The sequence below is a fragment of the Camellia sinensis genome, chromosome 7 (genome assembly GCF_055761805.1).
Source record: "Camellia sinensis isolate YWXY chromosome 7, ASM5576180v1, whole genome shotgun sequence".
NCBI lineage: Eukaryota > Viridiplantae > Streptophyta > Magnoliopsida > Ericales > Theaceae > Camellia > Camellia sinensis.
Window position 1 is genome coordinate 18050852 of NC_138967.1, and position 8374 is coordinate 18059225.

Consider the following 8374-nt stretch of genomic DNA (forward strand, 5'->3'; position numbering starts at 1 on the left):
CTTTGCCTTTTGATTGGTTGAAATTGTTTTTGTTTTTTTTTTTTTTTTTCTTCTCTCCCACTTACCAACCCCACGTGTGTGTGGGGTGGTGGGAGTGAGAATATAAGAGGGTCCTAATCACAGCTCTAAAAAGAAATGCATTGTATTATTTACACAGCACACAACCCTCCTATTGCGTTGTCCAAGAAAGCAACTTCACATCCAACACTTTGCAGAGGTCAGTGACACATTCACAGGTAGTCTGACATGCTATAAGGCCATTTCGGTCATTTTACCCTCTTTTTCATTATTTATCTTATTTTATTTCACATATTTTCGTAAAAAGTCAAAAAGTTTATTCCAAACAACTAGGTTTTTTTTTCTTTACATTTTAGTTAAAAAATCAAAAAATTACTAAAATAGCCTGTTCCCAAACGAGGCCTTAGTAGGGTTTTCATTGATTTGTATGTGGATTTTGGACTAATGTTTCTAGAAGTGTTTGGTTGAGAATAGGAAGTGGTTTCATGGAAATTAAGCACATAGTTTGGGCTTCAATCATTAAATGATGATGTCATGTAAGAAGCATTGTTGCAAATTCTATTCAGATGTGTTTATATTATGGATTTAAGTAAAAATTTACATAATTTTTTAAATTGAAAGAGAATGTGAACGAAATATAAATTAAATTATTCTTTATTTTTCTTATCTTATTTTTTTTAATTTTTTTTTTTTTTTTTTTTATCTAAGATCATGATCCAAATGTAATTTAAAAAATTGTATACATGAATGTATATATTGCATTTTTTTCCCCCAATCACAAACAAGAACAATTTGAAAATGATAATTTGTTACAAATTCAATAATATGTAATTTTTTTATTGCACCTTTATCAGTAGGCTAAGTTTGGGATGTTAAAAAAAAGTCAAAAAGTCACTATCCTATTTAAGTCACATCATCTTATATAAGGCCAAGTTTGGGAAGACTAAATAAGTGCATTTTTTGACTTTTTATGAAATATGGGTTGGATTTGGGTTGGGTTTGAAGTGATGTGTTAGAGAGGTTATGTGACTTAAATGAGATGATGTGACTTAAATAGGATAGTGACTTTTTGACTTTTTAAATTTTTTGGAAGATGCCAAACTTGGCCTAAGTCACATCACCTCTCTACTACATCACTTCAAACCTAACTCATATTTCATAAAAAGTCAAAAAGTACACTTAGGCCCCCGTTTGGGGACTTACTTTTTTAGCTAATTAGTCAAAAAGTTACTAAATTAACCAAAAAGACAACAACTCATACCAAAAATTCAAAGATTCTCTTTTCTATCTACTTTTTGCACATCTTTTCGTTATTAGCCAAAAAGTCATCCCAAACATACAAGTTTTTTTTACCTACCTTTTTAGCCAAATAGTCAAAAAATTACTAAATTAGCTTATTCCCAAACGAGGCCTTATTTAGAACATTCCAAACAACTCCTAAATTAAAAGATTTAAATTGTCAATTTCTAACACAAAGTAGTTTGGTGGTTGCCAGGTTGACACCTCCGTGATATTACTCTTTAATAATAAGGCATTGTAGGAGGGAGATGCTCTTATCCTCCGTATTTTATTTTTAGAAAATGTTTGGGACTCTTATAAGTGTTAACATAATTCAATTTATAATGATATGATTTGACAAGTATCAATTTTTAATTGATTACACATTTAATAATATGAGATCCACAATTCTTGCCACATCATTGCAAATACATCCGTGCATTTGTGGATATAAAATGGCTCCATTTGGTGTAGCTGTTAATACAGTTTATAGATTATAACTTAACAGATTATAAATTATGACTTTAATAAGAAGTTGTTAATCTGTTTGGTGTAATTGTTGGATTATAAATTTAAGTTGCTTAGTAGTGTTTGTTAAATAAGCTGTGAAATAGTTTTTTTAATTAATTTTTATTTTTTGTTTGTCTACATTTTTCATAAATAATAATAATAATCTATAGTCCATTTGGGTATTTTTCTATTTTAAAAAAAAATAAAAAATAAAAAAAATCTAAGAGTATAACCATAAATTAACATGTCCATAGCAGAAGCTGATAATCAAAAGTAAGGGGTGAGCAGCTTCTCAGAATCAGCTTTTTTAAGTTAAAATAAGCTGTTAGAATCTGAAGTTGTTTGAAATAAGTTTAACCAAACAGTTCAAAATAACTTTTTCAAAACTAAAAGCCATAAGTTAGCTTTGAAAAACTGCAACAAACACCCCCAATGTGGATCTTTAGCATTGTTGGTCTGTGCAAAAAATCATCTTTGTCAAATATCGATGAATATATAAACAAATCACTTTTTGTTTTATAGAATAAAAAGTTTAAGTTTAAACTCACAATTACTGTCCATTTAAAAAAAAATGTAATTTATTTATGTGTTATTTGATGAAATTAATTTTTTAAAATGTAATTAGTTCAAAGATCAATTGTTTTAAAAAAGAAAATAAATAAATAATGTTCAATTCACTAGAGTGGAAATAGCAAATTGAACCAAAAATAAAGTGACATAAGAAAGGAAAATGGGTTAAAAGTTGAGAAGTGACTTTTAACCTGTTTCGCAAAATAGGCCAATGGGCATGAACATTGGACAATTTACTATATTATTTTATATGTTTTAAACTCAAATAGTTACTATTTAAATTATACTAATCACTAATCTACCTTTGTGTGATTATTATTAAAATATATACTCGGAGTGGGTGTAGAGCGGAGGTTTTAAAATAGACTCGCCATTCATTAGATAGAGAAGATCACCAAGATTTTGTTTGATTCGTGTTGAAGCATATACTTGGGGGTAGGTGTAGGGTGGATGATTTTAAAGCAGACTCCCCATTCATTAGATAGAGAAGATTATCAGGGTTTCGTGATTTGCTAACAAATTTATTACAATTTCAAGAGCTCGGATTGAATCAATATCAATGAACATTCTCATGAGATTTTGTCTTGAAGAGGACTCAAACCTTCACATTCTTTAGCACGAGATTTTGAGTCTCGCGTGTCTATCTACCATTTCACCAAGCATCTTGAAAGTAAATCATATTCATTGAATATGATATATATATATATATATATATAGTGTGATGTATGGAATTGTTGGCTTATTTTTCCTACGAAGGAAAATATCATAAATGCGAGCGTGCCAACAAGGATTGAAAAATCCTTACAGATTAAATTCAAGCCAATTATCAAGCGATTGTGTTGACGGTTCTTTTGCCTCAACGAAGAGGACTTCAAATTTGCCAAGTGTAGAGAAAAGAAAAAGTAAAAGAAGAAAAAGGGGCGGAGAAAGATGATTGAGTGAACAATCGAAGTAATAATTACTTACCTCTACTCCTATGCTTCGAAAAGAAAGTGCATAAAATGCTTCGAAATATAAATCTATGTTAAACTACTTCTAAGATAAGGAAAATGACAAGAAATATTGAAATCAAGTGTCTTTGATTTTAGTTCTGGATCTTTTACAATGTAGCCATTAATGGCTATTTATAGAAGAAAAAATACAGCAATAACTACTTAGTAACTACCCATTTCTTCCATCTTCATTCTTGTCTTGCCATGTGTCCTTCCACTCATCCACTTTGTCTTCCCACTCATCCACTTTGTCCTTCATATTCTCCATTATCTCTATAACTTCTTTTAACTTCCAAATGAATAAGAGGATGCCACGTGTCCTGCAATTATATAAATAATAAATAATAATAATAAAAATTGCAGATTTATGGTGCTAACATTACCCCCCGCGGCCCTTAAAAATGATATTTATTTGAATTTTTGAAGGGCCGAACCAAGCACATGACTAACCTAAGCAGCAAAGTGCTTCGAATGATGTAACAACACCAATAAAGTGCTTCGAATGAGTATGAAATTATGACTAGATGACTCGAATTATTACTAGTAACAAGCTTCGAAAGTGATATAAAGGACCAAAATCATTCTTCGAATGTCGATGGAACCGACAAAAGACGAATTACATCCTCAAAAATACTCGACAAAGCTTCGAAGGTTCACAACCACCATTATTATTTCTTCGAAGCTGTTGTTGATGCAAGATAGAGAGCTTCGAAGCTTACAAAATTATGGCAAAACGGCTTTCGAAGCTGTTTTTGGCCAACCATTGTGGTTTATTCAAAACTTATATGTTCTGGTTCACACATAATTAATGGAAATATTAATTTTGTGTTTCGAACCAATTATTAATTCTTCGAAGACACCAAAACTGTTGTTCTTCGAGCCAACTTATGATGCCAAAAACAGGCATTATTCGACAACTAATTAATTGTCATTTTACATATATTTGAAGAGATGTACACATTTCGAAAGTTTTCAAAGTTTTATACAGTTTCGAAGGTGAAGTAATCAACCTTCGAAACAACTCTTGATGTTTCGAATGTATCTTCAAAGCTTTATACAGCTTCGAATGTGAAGTAATCAACCTTCGAAACAACTCTTGATGCTTCGAATGTATCTTCGATGCTTTGATTGTGTACATACAAACAACTGGCCATCAATTTGAAAAGATAAGCCATTCTCAACCATTTATTTAAATGCACAGGCTTTTTCTAGCCAAGTTCATGCATTTTAAATGGTCATCCCTTGTTCTTAGTGCTTCGAACTCATAAGAACAATTTGTTAATTTTATTAGCCATATCATCATAATTATATTTTGATGTGAACCACAAATCCAAAAAGGATTTTGAACACCAAAAGTCATGGTATAGTGTGACCATGAAAATTTATACTTTTTGACATTTTGAAAAATATCAAAAATTTTGAATTCATGAACAGTGGCTTGTTCATTATTTTTGACCATGTTTTTTTTAAAAACATGACTTTTGCCGAATAGGTTTTCATAATTATTTGGCAAAGTGGGTTGTTTTTCCATGTTAGCCATTAATGGCTTGTGAAAATCACCCATAGATATATTATTTTCATGACTTGACTCTCTAAAATTTGGTTTTTGGACCCCTCGAGTCATACATGGAACATTATTCTTAGCCAAATTTGGCTCAAGAACATGCTCTTTCGTTGTGTTAATTTCATAATTTGGCTCTTTAAAAACGGATTCTTGAACCCCCCGAGCCATTGATGAAATCAACTCTTTGCTTTTACTATTTTTAACCATGGAAAAATTCTGAAAAAATTCACCAATTCCGGCCATTAAGGCCTCAATTAAAGACTTGGTAGCGAGAGTTGATAACTCATCATTCCATTGGCGAATTTCCATATCAAGTTGATGAATTTCTCCAATTAAATGGTGTCTTTTTTCTTCCACCAAATAATATTGTAAGGGATGAAAATTTATTTCATCAAGAAAATGGATCTCTTCTTGAAGATCCAAAATTTCTTGTTTACGCCAATAAATTTCATCTAGACTATTTGAAATGGACAAATCCAATTCATTTTCCATTTATTACACTTGACGTCCCACTGGGCGTGCCAAAAAATGTTGGCTTATTTTTCCTACGAAGGAAAATATCATAAATGCGAGCGTGCCAGCAAGGATTGAAAAATCCTTACAGATTAAATTCAAGCCAATTATCAAGCGATTGTGTTGACGGTTCTTTTGCCTCAACGAAGAGGACTTCAAATTTGCCAAGTGTAGAGAAAAGAAAAAGTAAAAGAAGAAAAAGGGGCGGAGAAAGATGATTGAGTGAACAATCGAAGTAATAATTACTTACCTCTACTCCTATGCTTCGAAAAGAAAGTGCATAAAATGCTTCGAAATATAAATCTATGTTAAACTACTTCTAAGATAAGGAAAATGACAAGAAATATTGAAATCAAGTGTCTTTGATTTTAGTTCTGGATCTTTTACAATGTAGCCATTAATGGCTATTTATAGAAGAAAAAATACAGCAATAACTACTTAATAACTACCCATTTCTTCCATCTTCATTCTTGTCTTGCCATGTGTCCTTCCACTCATCCACTTTGTCTTCCCACTCATCCACTTTGTCCTTCATATTCTCCATTATCTCTATAACTTCTTTTAACTTCCAAATGAATAAGAGGATGCCACGTGTCCTGCAATTATATAAATAATAAATAATAATAAAAATTGCAGATTTATGGTGCTAACAGGAATATATGACAAATGTTTTTTAGATTTGAAAAAAAAATATTCCAAATTCCACAAGTTTAGCATAGTTGTACTATAGTCTATTAGGATTTTAATTCACATAATTGTTTGTCCCATTTTTATTAGAAAAATAATATTATCATTTTTTTTACACTAAAATATATATTTTACGTTTAATTCACGTGTCTAAAAATAAATTAGTATAATTGTGTCAAATTTATCAAATTTATTATATTTTTATTTAATTTAAAAAATAATCATTATAATTTACTTTTTATTAATTTATTATTTCTGTAATTTTATTGGAGGAATTCTAACAGGTTAATTTACCCATAATATCTCAACCCTTCTTGTGTCGGAAATAATAAATACTTATTTAGTAGTTTCAGATTATCATTTTACATTGTTTATGTAGGCTACATTTATTTAGTACGATTGGATTAGATGAGATTAACATACCTAAGTTTAATACCAATCCCTGTTGATTATTGAGGTCATATCATATTTGGATTTACCTAGAACAATAAAGAGGAATTGATAAAATCCTACCAATTTCATAAGTTAATTAATTAGTCTAAACTTTAGTATTTCTTTTTTATTCCACCTCGTTCTTTTTTATTCCACCCCGTCATGGGATTTTATAGTCTACCATGTCGAGATATTATATACAGATGGACTATCACACTCTGTTTGTTTGGATGAAAAATATTTTTCATATTTTCTAGCGTTTAGTATAATAGAAAAGAAAAGTCAACATAAAATATTTTTTTATGCAATAAAAAATATTTCTTATTTTTAAAAAGGTGAAAAATATTTTCCAAACTAAAATCTTCTATTAATGTCACTACACTATTTCCACCATTAAGCACTTGTTTGGCACAAGGCTACAGGGCTACAATAGCCACAAAAAGACAAAATATATTAAAAAATTTATAAAACAAAATGTCATATTCAAATCATAATTATTTCATTTTTTTCTCACACAAAAATCAAAAAGTTAAAAATTCATTACAAACGAGACTTTTTAATCCCAAATTAAAATTACCAAAAATCAAAAAGTTAAAAAATCAACTCACATCCCAAATGAATCCTAATATCACTACGACCTTCGTTGCCATCCATCACCACTACCATATCACCACCTCCCCCTATTTTCGTCCCACCACCACCACGTCAAAAAACGTCACCTCAAAATCAGACCAGAGGACTACATCGGCAAAATAATCAAGTCCATAGTGCTTCCAAGTTCCAACCAATGTTAATTTAGGGGCAATTTGAAAAGGTTAGCTTTTAGTTTTATTTAATTTTTTACTTTTTTGTCGCATTATCTCTATTTTTTTATATAAAAAAAATTTTAAAAATAAAAAAAAATAACTTTTTACAATCTCTCGAAAACACCACTTATAGAAGATTTACGAGTGAGTTAATACAGACCAGTCATTTTTTAAGTGAAAAAGAGAAATGATAGTTTAGTTAATTTGATTGAGACGTTAAAAATACCACATAAATTATTTGACTACTACCCAATGACGTAGACATGAGTTTTGCCTTGAGGGTTCATTACACAAGTTATCATTAATATCATGACGTAAAACTTTTAAGGGGGCCATTTGCGAATATTCTAAAAAAAATTTAAAACTCAATTTTTAATTAGTTATATCATTTTTCACATAAAAAAATCAAAAAAATAATTTTAAAAAAATTAATTTTTAACTATCTTCTCAAAACACCCCTAAGTATACATGATCTATCAAAATCAACTTCACATAATATTATGTGCCATTTTGGAAACATAATAAAAAGCCACATTTTTGGACAAAATGTCTAAAAACGTGATTGTCAAAAACACAACAAAATCCCTTTGAGAAGTGCCAAAAACGCAGCCCTAAAATTACAAATCAGGGCCTATGAAAAAAAAATAAAAAAACAAAATCTCTTATGTTAGGTAAGGATATTTTGGTTATTTTAATTTGATTTAACATCATAAATAAATATTAAACTAAAAACCAAAAAGCTAGCTTTTTATCAACTTTTCAAATCACTTCCAAAAAAGTCAAAAAACTTGATAAAAAGTCAAAAGCTAACTTTGACAACCCTATGTTCAACCAAATCCACAAAAAAAAAATAATAAATAATAAATAAAAATAAAAATAAAAATTGTCATATCACGTGTAAAAACAAAAACTAAGGCATAAATACTATTGTTTTAACAAAAATAAAGCAAAATCTACACATTTCACATTGTTCTTAGCAAGTTTTTATTTTCGAAAAATTGATA

At 29.6% G+C, this 8374-nt stretch overlaps 1 protein-coding gene across 1 annotated transcript in view; it reads left to right on the plus strand.

Moving 5' to 3' along the window:
• The window catches only part of LOC145795635 (uncharacterized), a gene marked incomplete at its 5' end in the record, with an annotated part of 30394 nt that extends 29762 nt beyond the window's left edge, over window positions 1-632 (plus strand). Inside the window, one exon of the mRNA XM_082880480.1 lies at window positions 426-632. The remainder of the gene's footprint in view (window positions 1-425) is intronic.
• Window positions 633-8374: the final 7742 nt, after the last annotated feature.